This window comes from Leptinotarsa decemlineata, unplaced genomic scaffold, assembly GCF_025532065.1.
Source record: "Leptinotarsa decemlineata unplaced genomic scaffold, Ldec_3_MD MMD2_tig00026307_RagTag_RagTag, whole genome shotgun sequence".
NCBI lineage: Eukaryota > Metazoa > Arthropoda > Insecta > Coleoptera > Chrysomelidae > Leptinotarsa > Leptinotarsa decemlineata.
The window spans coordinates 4,752,460-4,771,818 of NW_027412681.1; the positions used below are offsets into that span (position 1 = coordinate 4,752,460).

The 19,359-nt window shown below is 34.3% G+C and overlaps 1 protein-coding gene across 2 annotated transcripts in view; it reads right to left on the bottom strand.

Annotated features, from left to right (window-relative positions):
* Window positions 1-19,359, bottom strand: part of Rhp (GTP-Rho-binding protein rhophilin) — a 144,993-nt gene that overhangs the window by 110,622 nt on the left and 15,012 nt on the right. The window contains exon 1 of one of the 2 annotated variants that reach the window (XM_074180832.1): window positions 7,692-7,710. The exons of the other annotated variant lie outside the window; for it this stretch is intronic. The gene's annotated coding sequence lies outside the window, so the exon portion shown is untranslated. Of the gene's footprint in view, window positions 1-7,691; window positions 7,711-19,359 lie in introns of those variants that run through there. 2 annotated transcript variants of the gene reach the window in all.

Genomic DNA, 19,359 nt, shown 5'->3' on the forward strand with positions numbered 1-19,359 from the left:
CCTATTTTCTCAAAAAATACTGGTTTCAATAATACAGCATCCCTTGTTTTTTGTCAATCTAGATAATGTAACATGCCTCGATCTTATAGTCTGGGTCACAAGGTCCTTTTTATGGAACTTCTATCCAAGGGCACCATTCGATTTGGAATGACCGCTATCAACTTTTTGAAAAATTTCAAGAGGGACTCGAAAAGATTGCAAAAGTTATGAATAATTTAGTAAAAATAGGGAGGGTTTGGTTTTTTGCGAATGTCTCGGAAAATATTGAAGATATCCGAAATTTGAATAAAGATTCATAAAGAGGAGGGAATTTTCTATTCTGAAAAAACTTTTTTAATCTATATATTTTCTTCATTTATTTAATAAACAATTTTTTTCTAAACAAATCAATTTTTACGATATTTTTTCTAAATGCTACCAAAAAAAACAAAAACAACCATGTGTCTTTTTTTTCTATAAAAAAAGAAAAATATTAAAAAAATTGAATTTCACTAGTTCGGACTTCCATTGTCTACTATATAAAATGATTTGAAATCCCTGGAACAACTTAAAAAAAAAAGTTAAAAATGAATAGCTGAAAATAACAATTATATTAAGCAAAATAAACCTGAAATGAAATAATAGTGAAATAAAATACAAGTAAAATAGAACAAAAATAAATAAAAATAAAGAAATGAAAAAAGAAAATAAAAATAAAAAGTTGAGAGATTCCAAGTCACATTAGTTCACGACGTTTCGATTGTTAGTATCTACAATCCTCTTCGGGTGATGACTGGACTGATTCCTCCGAGAAATGACTATTTATAGGTCGTTCGAGTACTTTCACTTATCCGCGCTTTCCATTTTCTGCTTCACTGGTTCCGTGGGAGATGACTGTTTGGCGGGAGTTGGCCATTTTTCGCTTGATAATGGGTTTCCATATGTTGCGTATTTCTACGCTGGCTTGGCTGAATACGTTGTTGGACAACATTTATGTTCCTCTCTGTGCAAGATCTCAGCTTGGGACCACTCGATGTTGTGTTGATGAGTCCAAACATGGTCTGCTATTCCTGATTTGCTGGTTTCCCCTCGCTGTGTGTTTTTCTTATGTTCGACAATGCGAACATTCAATGGGCTCTTAATTTTACCATCCGGTAAATGCAATTCTTGGAATCGCAGTCCGTGTTTGGTGGCCTGGTTTTTGTGAGGCTGCTACGGATAGTGTTGCCGGATCTGAAACAGGTTCTGATGTTGTAATTGGAACCAATTCTTCTTATCCTCTCCGATAATCCTCTGATGTAGGGAAGTGCAAGCACTGGTAGTGATTCTCTTCCTTGCGAGGCTCCTGCTGTCTTTTAGCCAAGGTCTTTTCTACCATCGCTTTGGAGTAGCCATTCCGTTGAAGATCATTTTTGATGATGTCTAGTTCCTTCTCGAGACCTTCCTTCATGTTACAGAGCCCGAAAGCACGGTCTGATAAAGTCTTGATGATTTCTCTTTCAGTTGATTGATGGTGGTTGGATTCGTGGTTCAGATACTGTTCCGTATGAGTGGGTTTTCGGTAAAGGATGTTTCCCTCTTAGTGTCGGTCCTCTTCACCAAAACGTCTAAGAATGGCAACTCGTTGTGTATTTCCTTCTCCATTGTGAAAGTGATCGAAGGTCTCACGCTGTTGATGTGTTTCAGGAAGGCGTCTAGTTCAGTATTCCCATGGTTCCATATTATGAAGGTGTCGTCAACATATCTCAATCAGACTCGAGGTTTCTTGAGGGCTTCTTCAATGGCCAGTGTTTCAAACCACTCCATATATATGTTGGCTATGACTGGTGAAAGTGGCGATCCCATTGGCAGTCCCTCATCTTGTGTAAAGAATTCGTCCTTCAGTTGGAAAAAACAGTTTCGTACACAGAATCCTAGTAATTCCATAATTACTTCTATAGGTAGATTCGTTCTCTCTTTCAGGTTCCCGTTTTCGGATAGTTTTCTCTGTATGATTTGGAGTGCTTCTTCGACCGGAACGTTGGCGTAAAGGCTTTCCACGTCGAAACTAATTAGTTGATCTTCCTGTGTGACCTCAATTGACCCTAGTAGTTCGACAAAATGCCTTGAATTCTTCACAAAAGACGATGTTTTTCCTTGTAATGGTTGTATTAAGGGAAGTACTAATCTAGACAAGTTTTGAGTAGCCGAATCTCTGGAGCTGATGATCGGTCTAAATGGAACGTCCTTCTTGTGGATTTTGGCAGTCCATACAAGTGAGGGAGCTTACTGTGGTGCGGTGTTAGCGATCTTTCCTTGTCCGAAAAAAAGGTGTTTTTTCAAAATCTAGTTCGCATTGCCGAACACAAGAAAAACACACAGCGAGGGGAAACCAGCAAATCAGGAATAGCAGACCATGTTTGGACTCATCAACACAACATCGAGTGGTCACAAGCTGAGATCTTGCACGGAGAGGAACATTGGTTTAGGAGAAAATTCGAGGAAGCCGCGTACATGTTGTCCAACAACGTATTCAGCCAAGCCAGCGTAGAAATACGCAACATATGGAAACCCATTATCAAGCGAAAAATGGCCAACTCCCGCCAAACAGTCATCTCCCACGGTACCAGTGAAGCGGAAAATGGAAAGCGGGGATAAGTGAAAGTACTCGAACGACCTATAAATAGTCATCTCTCTGAGGAATCAGTCCAGTCATCACCCGAAGACGATTGTAGATACTTACAATCGAAACGTCGTGAACTAACGTGACTTGGAATCTCTCAAATTTTTATTTTTATTTTTTTTTCATTTCTTTATTTTTATTTTTTTTCAATTCTTCTATTTTACTTGTATTTTATTTCTCTATCATTTCATTTCAGGTTTATTTTGCATAATATAATTGTTATTTTCAGCTATTCATTTTCAATTCTTCTTTTTTAGTTGTTCCAGGGATTTCAAATCATTTCATATAGTATACAATGGAAGTCCGAACTAGTGAAATTCATCATGAAACATTGTCAATCACCTTCAAACAAACATTATAAAAATTGTAATAAATAGAGAAAAATGTTTTCACACAAAAAGTGACACATTCATTTATTTTTTAGAGTATTTGAAAAAATATATCGTAAAAATTAATTTGTTGAGAACAAATTGTTCATTAAATAAATAAAGAAAACATAAATTTAAAAAAATTTCAGAATATTAAAGAGAAAAAAATCGTTCCTTAATATTCATATTCAGTAGCAAAAAATATTGTTAATCAACAAATGCGTTTTTAAGCAGTACATTTTTTTTAAGATTCGATTTTGTTTTAAAAAGTCATAATATTCATCACTGATAAAAATCACTAATTTCAATCAAACTGAAAAAGAATTCACTGGGATATTACCATTTGGAGTAGACTCATGAAAATAGACAGAACTTTTGAAACAACCTGATCGTTTTATGTGACACATTTCATGTCACAACGTACAAACTTGTTGATGTTTCGCGATGAAAAACAGGAACAATCATTGTACCCGAGAATGTGGTTTGAAATCGCTTCCTGTTTGTTGTGGGTAATAAATGTCGAGGTATTTTCTAAACTGGTGTATGTGGATCATATAAATAGTTGTTATTTTGTTGGAATTCAATCGTGCCATTACGCTAATTACCTATTTGAATACATTTTTGTTGTATCAACTATGGTTTTGTTTGGAGAAATCAACATGTGAATAAATTGAAGCGCAAACGAAAATATTAGTCATTCGGAATATAACAGGTATTTTTCACATCACGAATCAGGGGAGATGAAAAAGTATAGTGATTTTCGTGTTCAGGGTGATTCTAAAATACGTAATTTTCGAAAAATGTTGGCACAGTTTGGACGCAATAAATCCGAGTTTTGGTAGATGAAACGTAGATACACCATTATACGCCCGAAACGAAAATACAGTCCAAACAGTGGACTGTAAAGGAGGAACCGGCTCCAAATAAAGCAAAAACTGTTTTTTCGGCTGGGAAAGTGATGACAACTGTTTATTGGGATAGTCAAGGAGTTATTCCAATCGATTATCTTCAATTTTAAAAATCATAAAGAAGGTTTATCTTTTTCAGTAGTTTTGATGATCAGAAGTGACTTTTTTTGAAGAGCACCCTCCATTGTACAGGGTGTTAATCAAGTATGTGCCATAAATTCAACACACGATTCTTTAGGTAATTTTAAGACGAAATGTTCATATAAACAGGGGTCCGCAAATCCTTCATTCTCAAGTTACAGGGTGTTAAAATAAAAACTGCTTAGTTTTTGAGAAAAAAAAGTCGACCTAATTGCTTATCCCTGGACCTCACAAGGAATAATATGGGAAATTAAATGTTTCTTTTGGAAATTATCATTTTTACAATTTTTCATTACAATAACAACCAATATCAAATAACATTAACATCTAGACTAACGAATTGCACTAAATTAAGTGTTCGAAATGGCCTCCTTCGGCTTCAATACAACCGTCTAGCCGCCGCATCATTGAATTTTGCACTCTTCTGAAAATACCATAAATAATAATCAAGGGTTGCCTTGGAAAACGATTGCAGCATTTAATAAACAATTTGACAGTTGTTGTCAACTTTATGAGCTTTAAACTTGTTATAAAAAGTGTGTTTAGTGGTTATTTTTCGAATCATTTTTGTAAAACATGGTTCAATTTACTAACAGTGAAATGGCAGATATGCATTTCTGTTATGGAATGGCTCACGGAAAGTCGAATGCTGCAAGACGCATTTGCCATGAAATATTTCCTCAGCGTGTAGTGCCTAATAGAAGAACTTTTGTACGCCTCCATGCACGACTTTCTGAAACAGGCAGCTTTAAAAGATCGACGGTTGTTATTGGGAGGCCTGCAACGGTACGAACAGTTCAAATTGAAAAAGCTATTTTGAATGAGATTGAAGTAAATCCTCATACCAGTACTCGGAAAATAGTTGATGAACTGAATATTATCCATGTCACAGTGTGGCAGATTTTAAGAGCCCAGCAGCTATATTCCTATCACATGCAACGGGTGCAAGCTCTATTGCCCAGATATTTGAAAGAAGGAATCCTAAGTCCTAAGGTTTCCTAAGTCGAATATTGTTTACATATGGGGCTTGTTTTTCTCGCGATTCAATTAATAACTTCCACAAGAATCACATTTGGGCCGAAAACAATCCATACTCCACACGCCTTGATAGAAAATAATTTTCAAGAACAGTTTTCTTTTAATATTTGGGTTGGAATTGTCGGTGACCATCTCATTGGGCCTCACTTCCTTCTACCTAGACTCAATGGAGAAGAATACTGAAGATTTTTAGAATTTGTTTTACCTGGACTTTTAGAAGCAATTCCAGTCATGGAAAGATTCCGTATGTGGTACACGCACGATGGTGCTCCACCACACTTTAGTGTAGTGGCACGTCAATTTTTGGATGAAAATTACCATAATCGCTTGATTGGGAGAGCAGGCCCACACCCATGGTCACCTTGCTCGCCCGAAATGAATCCCTTAGATTATATTTTCTCTGGGGACACCTTGAAGCGTTGGTATACAAAACTGCTATTCAAAGTGAAGAGGATTTACGGAATAAAATCATTAATTCATGTGACATAATAAAAAATACGCCAGGTATTTTCAGAAGAGTGCGGCGGCTAGACGGTTGTATTGAAGCCGAAGGAGGCCATTTCCAACACTTAATTTAGTGCAATTCGTTAGTCTAGATGTTAATGTTATTTAAAAATTTTTGTTATTGTTACATAATTAGTAATGAAAAATTATAAAAATAATAATTTCCAAAAGAAACATTTAATTCCCCATATTATTTCTTGTGAGGTCCAGGGATATGCAATTAGGTCGACTTTTTTTTTTAAACTAAGCAACAAAGGAAAAAAATTCAAGAGACAAAAAAGTTATTATTTCCAATTGCTCAATTCAAAGAAATAATAAATATTGCACAAAAGTCAGTGGCGTACATTTCTAAGTCAAAAATATTCGTTCAAATTCCGCTCGAGACGCCACTGGACTTGATAAATTGAATCACGTTCGGGCTAAATTAGCTCCTTAATGTTATAAATACCATTGCCGAATTACAACAAAACTAGGTAAAGGATATTTAAGATATTTACGAATAACTTGTTTTTTATTTTTATTTTAACACCCTGTATCCTGAGAACGAAGGATTTGTGGACCCATGTTTGTATAACCATTTCGGCTTAAAATCAACTAAAGAATCGTTTGTTAAATTTATGGTACATACTTAATTAACACCCTGTACATTCAAGACTATGTTGAACTACTGGAATTCCCCATATTATTTCTTGTGAGGTCCAGGGATATGCAATTAGGTCGACTTTTTTTTTAACTAAGCAACAAAGGAAAAAATTCAAGAGACAAAAAAGTTATTATTTCCAATTGCTCAATCCAAAGATATAATAAATATTGCACAAAAGTCAGTGGCGTACATTTCTAAGTAAAAAATATTCGTTCAAATCCCGCTCGAGACGCCACTGAACTTGATAAATTGAATCACGTTCAGGCTAAATTAGCTCCTTATTGTTATAAATACCATTGCCAAATTACAACAAAATTAGGTAAAGGATATTTAAGATATTTACGAATATCTTGTTTTTTATTTTTATTTTAACACCCTGTATCCTGAGAACGAAGGATTTGCGGACCCATGTTTGTATGACCATTTCGGCTTAAAATCAACTAAAGAATCGTTTGTTAAATTTATGGTACATACTTAATTAACACCCTGTACATTCAAGACTATGTTGAACTACTGGAATTCCCCATATTATTCCTTGTGAGGTCCAGGGATATGCAATTAGGTCGACTTTTTTTTTAACTAAGCAACAAAGGAAAAAAATTCAAGAGACAAAAAAGTTATTATTTCCAATTGCTCAATCCAAAGAAATAATAAATATTGCACAAAAGTCAGTGGCGTACATTTCTAAGTAAAAAATATTCGTTCAAATCCCGCTCGAGACGCCACTGAACTTGATAAATTGAATCACGTTCAGGCTCAATTAGCTCCTTATTGTTATAAATACCATTGCCAAATTACAACAAAATTAGGTAAAGGATATTTAAGATATTTACGAATAACTTGTTTTTTATTTTTATTTTAACACCCTACAGGGTTCTCAGGGTGTTCTCAGGATACATCCTGAGAACGAAGGATTTGCGGACCCATGTTTGTATGACCATTTCGGCTTAAAATTACCTAAAGAATCGTTTGTTAAATTTATGGCACATACTTAATTAACACCCTGTACATTCAAGACTATGTTGAACTACTGGAGTTATTGAAGAATATCTATTTTATGTTCATCCAAAAATCAAATTATCTCCAATATGTAAAAAGCGCAATAAAAATTGGTTTGCTACAACGGTCTACATGAATTCAGTTTCCCAAATGCTGATACGTACTCAATTTGTTTAATTTGCACCATCAGTAGTTGAAAAACAATTGTGGCTCCAGTTACACTCAATTCCAATTATTGCGTTTTTCTATTTTAAATGCCATAAAAAATCACAAATGAAATGGAAAATATATCTATTCTTGAAACTACCCATACTTTCACATTTTTATTTCAACTGATAAATCATTATTATTTTTCAAGCGTTGATTTTATTTGACTTGAATAATTTGGACGTCAAGGCCAAGGCCATTCTGATAAAAACCCCAGAAACCATGAATTTTAAAAAATTCACCTTCAAATTATTCGATCACTGATATGCATGGCATCAGACTTCCCGTCGCTATCACTCAAAAACATTCGTATATCACCAAATCACGTCACGTATATTAACAATTTTATCAGAAAAGGATTCACCATGAAACAAAAATGTTATCTAGACTATTTATAGTCAACTGAATATTGAATAAATGAATTAACAATTGAAGGTAAGCTTTCTATGTTCAATACCACTAATCAAGATATGCTATCTGTTCAAAAAATATTTATTTATTCATCAATTTCTATTTTGTGCCCTCCAAACTAATCCACCTCAGATATAAAACACTTGTGCTAGCGTTTTTTCCAATCCTCGGAGCAGTTCTGATACACACTTCTTAGTATGTATTTGGGAACAGAAAAAGTCGCAGGGGCCAAATCTGGTAAATACGGTGGCAGAGGCATGATTACGGTATTGTTTTTGGCCAACAAATTACGAACGAGCAATGGCGGGTGAGGAGGTGCATTATCGTGATACAAAAGCCATGAATTGTTTTTTCACAGTACCGGACGAACTTAGCGTACTTTGTTTGGTCTTGGCTCTCCTGGGCTCTTCCATTCAGACGATTGGACTTTTGTTTAAGCTTATACGGCTCGCCGTTGACTTCATTCATCAATAGGCCTTTTCATCATAAGACGAGCGCAAGCGTAGCTGTCATATTGAAATGGCGGTAATTCAAAACATTCGTACTGTTTTAATCAACAATGGCTGGGCAAGGAATATTATCTCTACAAACAAATAAATTATTGAAAAAAAAACATTGATGGTGCTTCACTTGTTAATAATTCAGTTGAGGCTCATAATTGTGAACAATTAAAAAGGTGGTTAAAATGTCATGGACGTCCGCAAAAAGGAAAAAAAAGTGAGCTGATTGAGAGGTTGGGTATCAGCATCTAAAAACATTTGAAAAAATAATATTTACAGTTTTATTCTTATTAATAATGTCAATTTATTTGATGTAATTGAAAATATATTTCAGTTGACAAGAGTATTACTTATGGAACTAATAAATAAATCAAACCATTATTATTTTGAGGCTGTACATATGACATTATTGATTAGACGAATATGTAAATACTGAATTGAATATGTTTAGTAATTTTTATTAGAGGGAAATATTTAATACAACATAATATATATGAAATTTATTAAATTTACAGTCAAAAATGCAATAAAGAATAATATACATATGTTGAAATTCCTGATAGCTTAAAGGATCAGGGTTTTGTTCATTTAGACCACTTTCTCCAATGAAATGTAGTTAGCAAATATAAGTATCCTTGGTAATATCATCAATAGATTTGAAGCCTCTGTCACTCCTGCCACATTTTTTCACCCATAATTCACATTTCGCACATTTTGCACATGCTTCAATATGTAATTTCCTTGATGATTTGATTATTTTTTTTGCGATATTCAAGACAAGGCTTTGGAAAATTTATAAAATAGTATGTGTTGGATTTGAATGATTTGTATCGTGTACCACTTTTAAATACTCTACAACAACACCATTTCGTTGTTCCTTTTCGTACAGATAACATAATTATAATAAAAAAAAATTCTGATTATTTTGACTTACTACTTTTTTCAACTTTTTTTACAATTGATAAACTTCAATATATATTTTAATTTTTGAAACATGAATTGCGGGCTCTTCAACATGGTTGTTTACAAAAAACAGTACGAAAAAGATAGCTGATACTGACGCATGCGCACAAAAAAATTGTGATGAAAAGGCCTATTCCTGTGCGATGCTCATGCGACGGTTTTTTTGGTCAAAATTCAGCAATTTTGGAAAGAACTTTGCTGCCACACGCTTCATGCACAAAATTTACGAAAAAATTGAACGGCACGAGCCAACCGATATGCCGACTTCCTCAGCAACTTCACCAAATATAGTGATTCGACGATTCTCCAACACAGTTCTCATCACTTCCTCCACATTTTCATGGGTTGTGCTGGAGCGTCCAGAGCGGGCGTCATCATTCACATCTCGATCTTCTGGGAAAAGCTTGTACCACTCGTAAACATTTTTCTGACTCAGAGTACAATCACCGTATGCCACTGTCAACATTTCAAGTGTTTTTGAGCACTCAATTTTTTTTTTACACAAAATTTAATGCAAATTCTTTGATTCATGTTTTTTCTGGGGACATACAATGATTTTCTTCAAAGTCCTTCCCCATTTTATTTTTTGAACGGGTCAACTCAAAAAATTGAAATTTGGGATAATGAAATTAACACATGAATACTTCATTTTGAGATCTAAAGAAATGGACTTCACACGTTCAAGCCAGTCTCGAATATACCTACACAGTAGGTTGAATAGACTGACGCCTATCAGAAAACAACCACTCCCCTGGCTAATACCACGAAGGGTGTTGGATTATATTCGACAGGCGTCAGTACAGGAATCTTCACATAAAATTTCCTGCATAAGCAATTGGCAGTACAACTGAAAGAGTCGACCTTCAATTTTGGAACGGGCATATTGACTTTAGGTCGATGATGGACACTATCTTGCACTGATGAGTGACTAATGAGCCCAAAACCGGTCTGCATGCGTGCCCGTTCCAAAATTGAAGGTCGACTCTTTCATTTGTATTGCCAATTGCATATACAGGAAATTTTCTGTGAAGTTTCCTGCACTGACGCCTATCGGATATAATCCAACGCCCTTCGTGGTATTAGCCAGGAAAGTAGTTGTTTTCTGATAGGCGTCAGTCCATTCAACCTACTGGTGGTATATTCGAGACTGGCTTGAACGTTTAAAGTTCATTTCTTTAGATTTCTTTACCGCCAGAAAACTTTATTTTGATGTGAAATTGACAGATGAAACTTTCAAGATGACGCCTGTACGCCTGACGCCTGGAATGGAAAGGGGGTCTTGTGACACATCTTTTTGAAGCTCCTGACAAATGCTTTACAATCCTAGAATATAATGTCAATATCTTCAACTACTACAAAATGGCGGAACTTTCAATAATTGCCTGAGTATATTGACATTTAACTGCGTACTATAAGGTAATAAGCTTGAGGTCAGTTCAGAAGATGCTCGAAATGGTGCCTTGAACTTCTTGACATATGAACAGCCTATCCGATATTTCATGCCGAATATTTTCGAACACATTAACGTCAATATCTCTACAAATATGTATTATTCTCTGCCGTATATCCAATATTGAAGCAGGTTCAGTGTCGTACACCTTTTGCTTCAAATAACCCCATAAAAAAGTCCAATGTGTCAAATCTGGCGAGCGGGCTGGCCATTCTGTTGGACTTCGACGACCAATTCAACGTCCGGCAAAAGTAGTATCCAAAATGTTTCTCATTTGTCTGGAGTAATGTCGTGGTGTTTCCATCTTGTTGGAATACAATATCCATATCGAATTCATTAGGATTCGCTTCGACGATTTCAGTGATGAGAAGGTCAACAGTAGTTTCCAGCATATTCAAATACAGTTCCCCTGATAAATTTTGATCAATAAATAAAGGTCCTACAATATGGTTTCCCAATATTCCTGCCCAAACGTAAATTTTTTCTGGATATTGGGTATGTGTTTTCCCGGAAACCGTGAGGGTTGGGGTCATTCCAATAACGGCAATTTTGTCTGTGAACATTGCCGTTTAAAAAAAAAGTACAGTCATCACTAAAACAAACATTGTGGAGATAGGTAGGATGTCTTGCAATGGTTTCCGTCATGATTTCGCAGAATTCTGTTCTTCGATCAGGGTCATCTTCAGTTAATCGGTGTACAATTTTAATTTTGTAAGGATGATACCTATTCCTCTTCAAAAGTCTTCACACAGTAGAAGGAGACACCTCACGAACATTCGCGATGGAATAAGTAGACTGTTCAGGATTTACTACCATATCACTTGCTGTTTTTCCAGAATCGACGGATGACCTGGGGGCTATTTGTTATGTACAGTACCGGTAGTTGTGAATTTGAATACAAGTTCGGACGATTCGGAAAATGTTTGAAAAAAATTTTTGAAAATCCTTTCGGTCTCGAGAAAGTTACGCGTCGCACTGTAAATGAAAATAGCATCAATTGTTTCTTCCAATGGACGAGAATTGACCATTATAGAGATTGTTGATGTGGTACCTTTCTACTAGTAAAACTGAAAACTATATTCTAACTGAACAATGATGTTCTTTGTCATACTGACATTTTTTGTCGTTTTTATAAACAAAAAATAACAAAAGCTATCGGGTTGTTGGAATTGCCATATGGCAGATTAAAAGGAATATTTCTAGAAATATCGATATTAATGTATTTGTCTTCAGGAAATTATTAAATGTTCCGCCATTTTGTTGTAGGTATTGACTTTATATTCCATGGTTGTGAAGTATTCGACAGGAGCTTCAAAATGATGGCACAGTCGCCATCTTGAAAGTTTCATCTGTCAATTTTACTTCAGAATAAAATATAATCATGCATTAATTTTAATATCCCAAATTTCAATTTTTTGAATTGACCGTTAAAAAAATAAAAGGGGGGACTTTAAAGAAATGCACTGTATATTCGAGACGAGTGTAGCGACATAATAAAATCGCTAATCGAATGCATGTAGCCTTTCAAATTTGAAAATTCATCTCATTTTATAAACAATCCACGTATGTCTCAGATAATTTTTTTTAGCACGTCGATACCTATACATTTAAGAAAAAAACAATGTTCCAGTACGCTTCCTCATTGTTGTTCGTGATCATCAATAAATTCCTCTGACCTTTTGAAAAAACAAAAGACTGAAATGACGTCATTTGATGTCACGACTGAATTACATATGATGTTATAAGTGAACCGTTCGATCAATGGGCATTGTCAAAAATATAATGAACGTAAACAAAGAACAATGGGCGGTGTAAGAAAAATCTTCAATGTGTATAAACGTTTGATTTTATCCAAAAGAATCAACAGCGAATTACTTTGCTGGTTGTTATTGTACACGAGCTGTTTTTCGTGACGAGTCTTCATGGCATAAGTCGTGAGGTACATTGTTATGACGTCAACAACCGAATACCTACAATATGAGTATTACTGATCTTGTGGAAACAATGAATTGTGGAAAATTCAATGATTATAAAAATGTCGCACAATCGTGTTTGTTACACTATTGGTTACACAAAAGATAGGCTGGACCGATTTTCATGATTTTTCATTTGTATTTTAACGTTTTTTCAATTTTTTCAGCAAAATCCTTCAATACGACATGGTACTGAGAAGTAGTGAATTTTCTTTGTGAAAAATACTTTGGATTTACACAGTAACTTAATGGGTGAACTGAAATGTTGACTCTTTCTGTATCTATTAGAAGTTCTTTACCAAAATTTACGTTTTTTTTAATTTTGAAAGATGAAAATCCACAAAAAATACAATGAAATCTCAGATTTCACTATTGAAGCATTTGAAGAATCAAGAGAAAAAATTGAAGCTCAAACAGTTAGACGCAAGTTTGACGCAGTTTCACAATGACCGTCATGATGCACGCAAAAACAATTGATGTTATGATATCTGAGATTGAGCGAGCATGAATAATTGTTATGTTTTAATAGAGCAAAGATAGCATCATCCACAGTATTATTTGCAATACCGCGAAGCAGAAGATTGGATCTTTGACAGCAAATGCAATGAGACGGTGAAATATTGCGAATCAATTCACTGCAGATGAAGAAGAAATCACACCGGAGGTGAACCGGTTTCAGTGTTTCTGGGTTGATTGTTTTTGCAGTTGGTTTTCTGTTTTGACTCTCAAGATACGTTCTACTATTTGACAGTTCAAATCTACTGATGAATCAGGTCACTTTCTACAATAATAATCATTAAATCTGTTTAAAATCTGTTTAAAATCTGTTTTTCCGTTAACCAGCTGTCGCACCCCTACGAACGACAACCCTCAGAAGTCGAAACTTGTGCGAGCTGAGGATTAACGAGGTCTTACCTTTTAACGTGTGATTCCTAACACGGGTTGGACGGTAGCAAGTGAAGATCGATCGTTCAGACTAGGGCTTGAACCACCGACCAACACGGCAGTCAATTCGAGTGAGTGAACAAAGCACCCACGCCGAACCGCTTGGCTACCGACTGACCTAATAGCTGAATATATTGAAAATCATCATAAATGTAGTAGGTAACTGTAGAGTATATTTTGCACTGTCTTTTTGTATCAATCAACCCTTTTTCCGGCACAAAATCTACTACTAAACATGAAAATAACCTGGCAACACTGGTCGTTTTAGTATGGTTCAACTTCGTGGTTCACAAAAACTCAACACATTCATTGATTGTAAAGCGGTCAGAAGTTCACCGGGTCAGATAGTACTCAAATATGTACCTACTCAATAATATCGGATACCTATATGAAATCGTGACACCATTGTATCATATTTCAATTTTCAAAGTATACCACTTCAGAGATAGTAGACTTGAACTGTACTCAATGTGAGGTTTCAAGCAAGGCTTTACTAAATTTTTTACGAACTTGGAGTTTATCTCCTAAATTCAGAAAATCATCAAGGTCTATAGAAATGAACCTTAAATGCTCAAGCCAGTCTCGGATATACCTACATAGAAAGTGAATCGAGTACAAGATAGCTATTTCGCACTGACAAGTGGCTAAGGAGCCCAAAACCGGTCTGCAAGTGTGGCTGTTCCAAAATTGAAGATCGACTCTTTCAGTTGTATTGCCAATTGCATACGCAGGAAATTTTCTGTGAGGATTCCTGCACTGACGCCTGTCAGATATAATCCAACACCGTTCGTTGCACTAGCCAGGGGGCGTCACTCCATTCAACCTACTATGTAGGTATATCCGAGACTGGCTTGAATATTTAAAGTTAATTTCACAAGATTTATTTCGTTTACAATTTTTTAATTTGTAGTAGTGTATCTATTTTGATTTGAAAGGGGTATATTCTCATGAGACTAACTACATTGTATATCTTTAATGCTTAATATACCTAATTTGAAGTACCTACATTTCAAGTACCTAATTTTTATCTAAGTTTGTAATGACTTAAATTACCTGAGCTTCTGTTCCAGTTTCCACATTTGATCAAATATTTAGTAACGGAAAGTTAATCAATTCTAATTGATCGTTCAGTAAATTAATCTTATTCCTGAATCTATTGATTTCTAAACATTCTAGAAGATTCACTTTCAAACTCTTCTAAATATAACACGTCGTATTCGTGATTGAACTCATGACCTTCTGCTAAATAGAGGTTTGTAAATGTGGAATTGGTCTTTCTATTTACAAAACTACTTCTATGTTCTTTAATTCTTTGGGAAAACGTTCTCCCTGTTTGGCCAATATACAGTTTTGGGCAAGAGGCACAAGTCAGCTTATATACTCATACATCAAGTATCGGCCAATTCCATCATATATCTATTTTATTCATATTGATTTAGTTATATTGAAATTCTGATGTGATAGGTAGGGTAGCAACAATAAGAATATGAACTGAAAAATGGTGGTTGTGTCGTTCAAATAGGGCATAAATGATAACGAGCCTAACACACTTCCCTGAAGAGTACCGGGAAAGTGTGTTTTTCCACCAGACAAGGTTACTAAAGCACTTCCAAACCCTTTTTTGGATTATATAACATTCAAGTTTGTCCAGGAATATATTAATATTGATTGTTTCAAAATACAATTTGATATAATAAAACTATGGTTATATATTCATTACCATTCAGTGAAAACTCCTAATTTGATTTGGATGTTTTGCAAAGTTATCTGGCAGGAATGAATCAAGTCAAAATCAGGTTGAAACTCCATAAAAATCTCGAGACTTCACTTATATAGTACAAAAAACTAATTGTTCAATATCTGCACCAAAGGAGGATGATGTATCAATAGGACAATACTTCTTATGAATGTCATCGTTTTTTGTAATCAACCACAGTACTATTTTCCAATTGTAGTATAACTGCATCAGTTCTCAAATAAAATACGTATTTGTTAGTATTTGTAAATTTCAGGATGACATTAATGAAAACGTTAAAGTGCCATTTGTTTGGTACTCTACTGACTATTTTTTTATTTTCAATTTTGCGTTCTATATCAAAATTTTGAATGACAAAAGGACGCACCTAAACTCGAATCCTGTCTGAAACTTCATTTTACAGTTGAACCTAGGACCAGTCCGACCCTGTACCATTCAATGACGGTATAACGAATCGTTATTGATCACTTTTAAAAGCCTTGTATCATATTACCAGATGAGACAACGGAAGGGAAGAGAGCTGATACAAGTAATAGCGATCAAGATAGTTTTATGGTTTCTTTCTATTATAGATAATTGAAGTTGGAAGTCAACTATCATTATGTTAGCCTATCGAAGACCTACAAGTTGACAGAGGTTATCCTGTTATACGGCGTCGTTATGTTGACTGGAAATGTATTTTTATGTTCGTTTTCAATAGTTTACTACCACTATATTTGTGTTGGATTTTTTGCTTTGTTTTCTGAGTTTTGACAAAAAATGGAGACACAGGGCAATTAGGACTGAAAAAAAACATATTTGAATTCGAAATTCAGTAAATGTACAGTCAAAGAAAAATGTCAGGGACTAAAAAAATTGTATATCAAAAAAAATAGAAACTATGAAATGCCACACTTTCTGAACAATGCAGAGAACTTGAATGAATACTTTATTGAGTCTACAAAAATTGTATGCCAATAAACAACGAATTGATTTATTATTTCAATCATAATATCAAAAAAGGATTTTGCTTTTACTCAAGTTTCTGAAGAAGCTGTTTACGACTTAATGTCGAATATAAAATCTTATGCATTTGGCAATGATATAACAATCATTCATTCAATTTCCAGGATCTGGCAATAGCCATAAATTGTATTATCCAACCCGTGGGTTGGACGAACAGGGGAACAATTTGACAATAAAATGTTGAATCTTCGGATAATGAAGGATATTTGTTATTGTAAACTTGATATAGTGATAGTTAGTGATATCAAACTTTGCTACTTTAAAATTTAAAAAAAATTGTATGTTTTATCTTTCGATTTAAACAGCACTGACTAGATTCACTACATCACCTATTTTAGCTGGAAGTCGAATATTAAATCCATAAATTTTATCAAGATCGCACAAATAAAGAGTCCTTCATTTATTAAAAAAGATTATAATGTAGTGGTCTCATTACTCTACAGAAGCATCATTACACCTGATTTGAAATGTATTCTGTTGATTTCTTTTGCAAATAATGAACATATATTATATTATAGATTGGAGAATTCTTAGTAAAAATATAGGTTATGAAAAAAATTGTTGGTTGTTGAAAGTTGGTTCTCAAGACCAAAATTGGAAGTCTCACCTTGAAGTGGGGAAACTTATAGGATCCTTTTTGAAGCGCTAGAAAAATCTTCATTACTGTTTTTCATAAAATGGGCGACAGAAAATTACATTCCCCATTTGAATTGAACACTTCACTTAAGAAAGCGTTGTGGTAATTTTGCAAAAAAATTGACTTTTCTTCATAATAACTTCAAAACTGTTGATGATACACAAAATCTCTACTAATTTGAATTGAAGGGGTTATATTTTCAGGAGTTATATATTTTGCCTTTCTTTTTGATACAAAAAAAAAGATGGGGGAATCTTCCAAAGAAAGGAAGGAAGTAATCAATTTGAAAATAAGTAACTCTATACATGGATGTGTAGATCATGCAAAGAAGTAACTTTCAGACACAAACTGGAAGGAGGTCCTCCTGAAACAGCTACTTTCATATAAACATTGAATTACACGAATGAAAAAAATTCTTTCGAAACAAATACTTCTATATGAACACTGAATTATACAGAAAATATTTTCCTCTACTCAGTTTGTATTTCAAACCTTCGTTGTGGAATAAAATCAGATATCATTCTCATGAGTCCTACTTCAAATGAATCGTAACAAATTGCACTTACATGGAACACTGTCATCCTCACTGGTATACATCGATGTTTCGCCGTAAGACACTTGCTCTAAGGCTCTTCAGTACCAAATTGGATTTTCTATAATGTTATCCTTTTGTATCAAGATGGAGTAGTAGAAAGCCAAAAACTGTTCTTTCCCAAAAATCCCTACTAATATTATGAATGCGAATGTAATTTTGTTTGTTACGGTTTCACGCGAAAACTACTCAACCGATCATCATGAAATTTTGTACACATATTCTTGGAGGTATTATAGAAGTAACATAGGATACTTTTTATTGAAAAAATATTTTTTATGTGAGATAAAGAAATTGTTTGTAAAAAAATCTCAAAATCTAGCTACTTTAACGTCATCTAGCATTCCAGTAATGAAGTTGCAACCCTTTTTACCGTAATACCATCGCACTGTATTATTCACAGTCATGACAATATCCAATCCAATCCAAATGACTATAGTTTCAGCTGTTTGGAATTTTTCTATATTTATTGTTATTTTCTTCTGTCATTTTTATTTTCAGGTTAGGTTAGGTTAAGTTAGGCTAGGTTAGGTTAGGTTAGGTTAGCTTAGGTTAGGCTAGGTTAGGTTAGGTTAGGTTGAGTTAGGTTAGGTTAGGTAAAAACATTATTTATTTAGGTTAGTTAGGTTAGGTTGAGTTAGGTTAGGTTAGGTTAAGTTAGGTTAGGTTAGGTTAGGTAAAAACATTATTTATTTTTGTTACAGAGAAATATATTTTTACATTTGTTGTTGCAATTCAATTAAGCATATTTTAAATTTTCGAACCTTCATCGTATGTAATAATTTAAAAAAAACTGATAATGCCAGCCAAGCATTAAAATATAGTTCTCATATTGATTCATTTCTATTGTACTGACACTTATTTAATGGCATAAATACAAGCGAAGCCGCGAGTAAAAGCTAGTAAAACTATATTCAACAATTCTGCTACTGATAATTTCTGAGGCAATTTTTCGGAAATTTACAAAAATGCTTTCATAACTTCAAGTTAATTTTTTTTCCAATGAGCACTTCAAACCGGTCAAATTCTAACAGCATATTACAAGTACATAAATGAAGTGAATTGCAAAACACTAACAATTATTTTTAATTGGGGTTGTGATTGAGGGGTGATTTCCAGAATTCTCTGAGGCCAAAAAATGGAGAGCAACATTATTTTTATTTATTTATTTCAGAATTCGGTTAATTTTGATACAGGGGACTTTCATTAAAAAACAAAATTGAAGGTTTCTTCAATCTTTCAATACTTCAAAAAAGGTTCTATGAATTTCTCCTAAAATAGTATTATTTGGTTACTTCAAACAAAGTATTAGGTCAACGAACACCATAAATCCACCATTATTTTTGTTTTTGTGAGGTACATTTTCACTGAGAAATGATTCTTTAGGTCTTCTTGAGTTATCCGTGAAAACCCGTATAAGGAAGTGAGTTTACCTGTTGAAAAATTGAAACTTAACTCGATAGTTTACCTTTCATAAAAAAAAAATATGAAACGAAAGTAGCTCAGAATTATTCGATCCATCCATGGCTGGTCCATTGCTGGTCGGTAGCCAGGCGGTTCGACGTTCACTCACTCGAATTGGCTGCCTTGTTGGTCTTGCTATCGTCCAACCCATATTAGGAATCACACGTTAAAAGGTAAGACCTCATTAATCCTTGGCTCGCACAAGAGTTTTCGT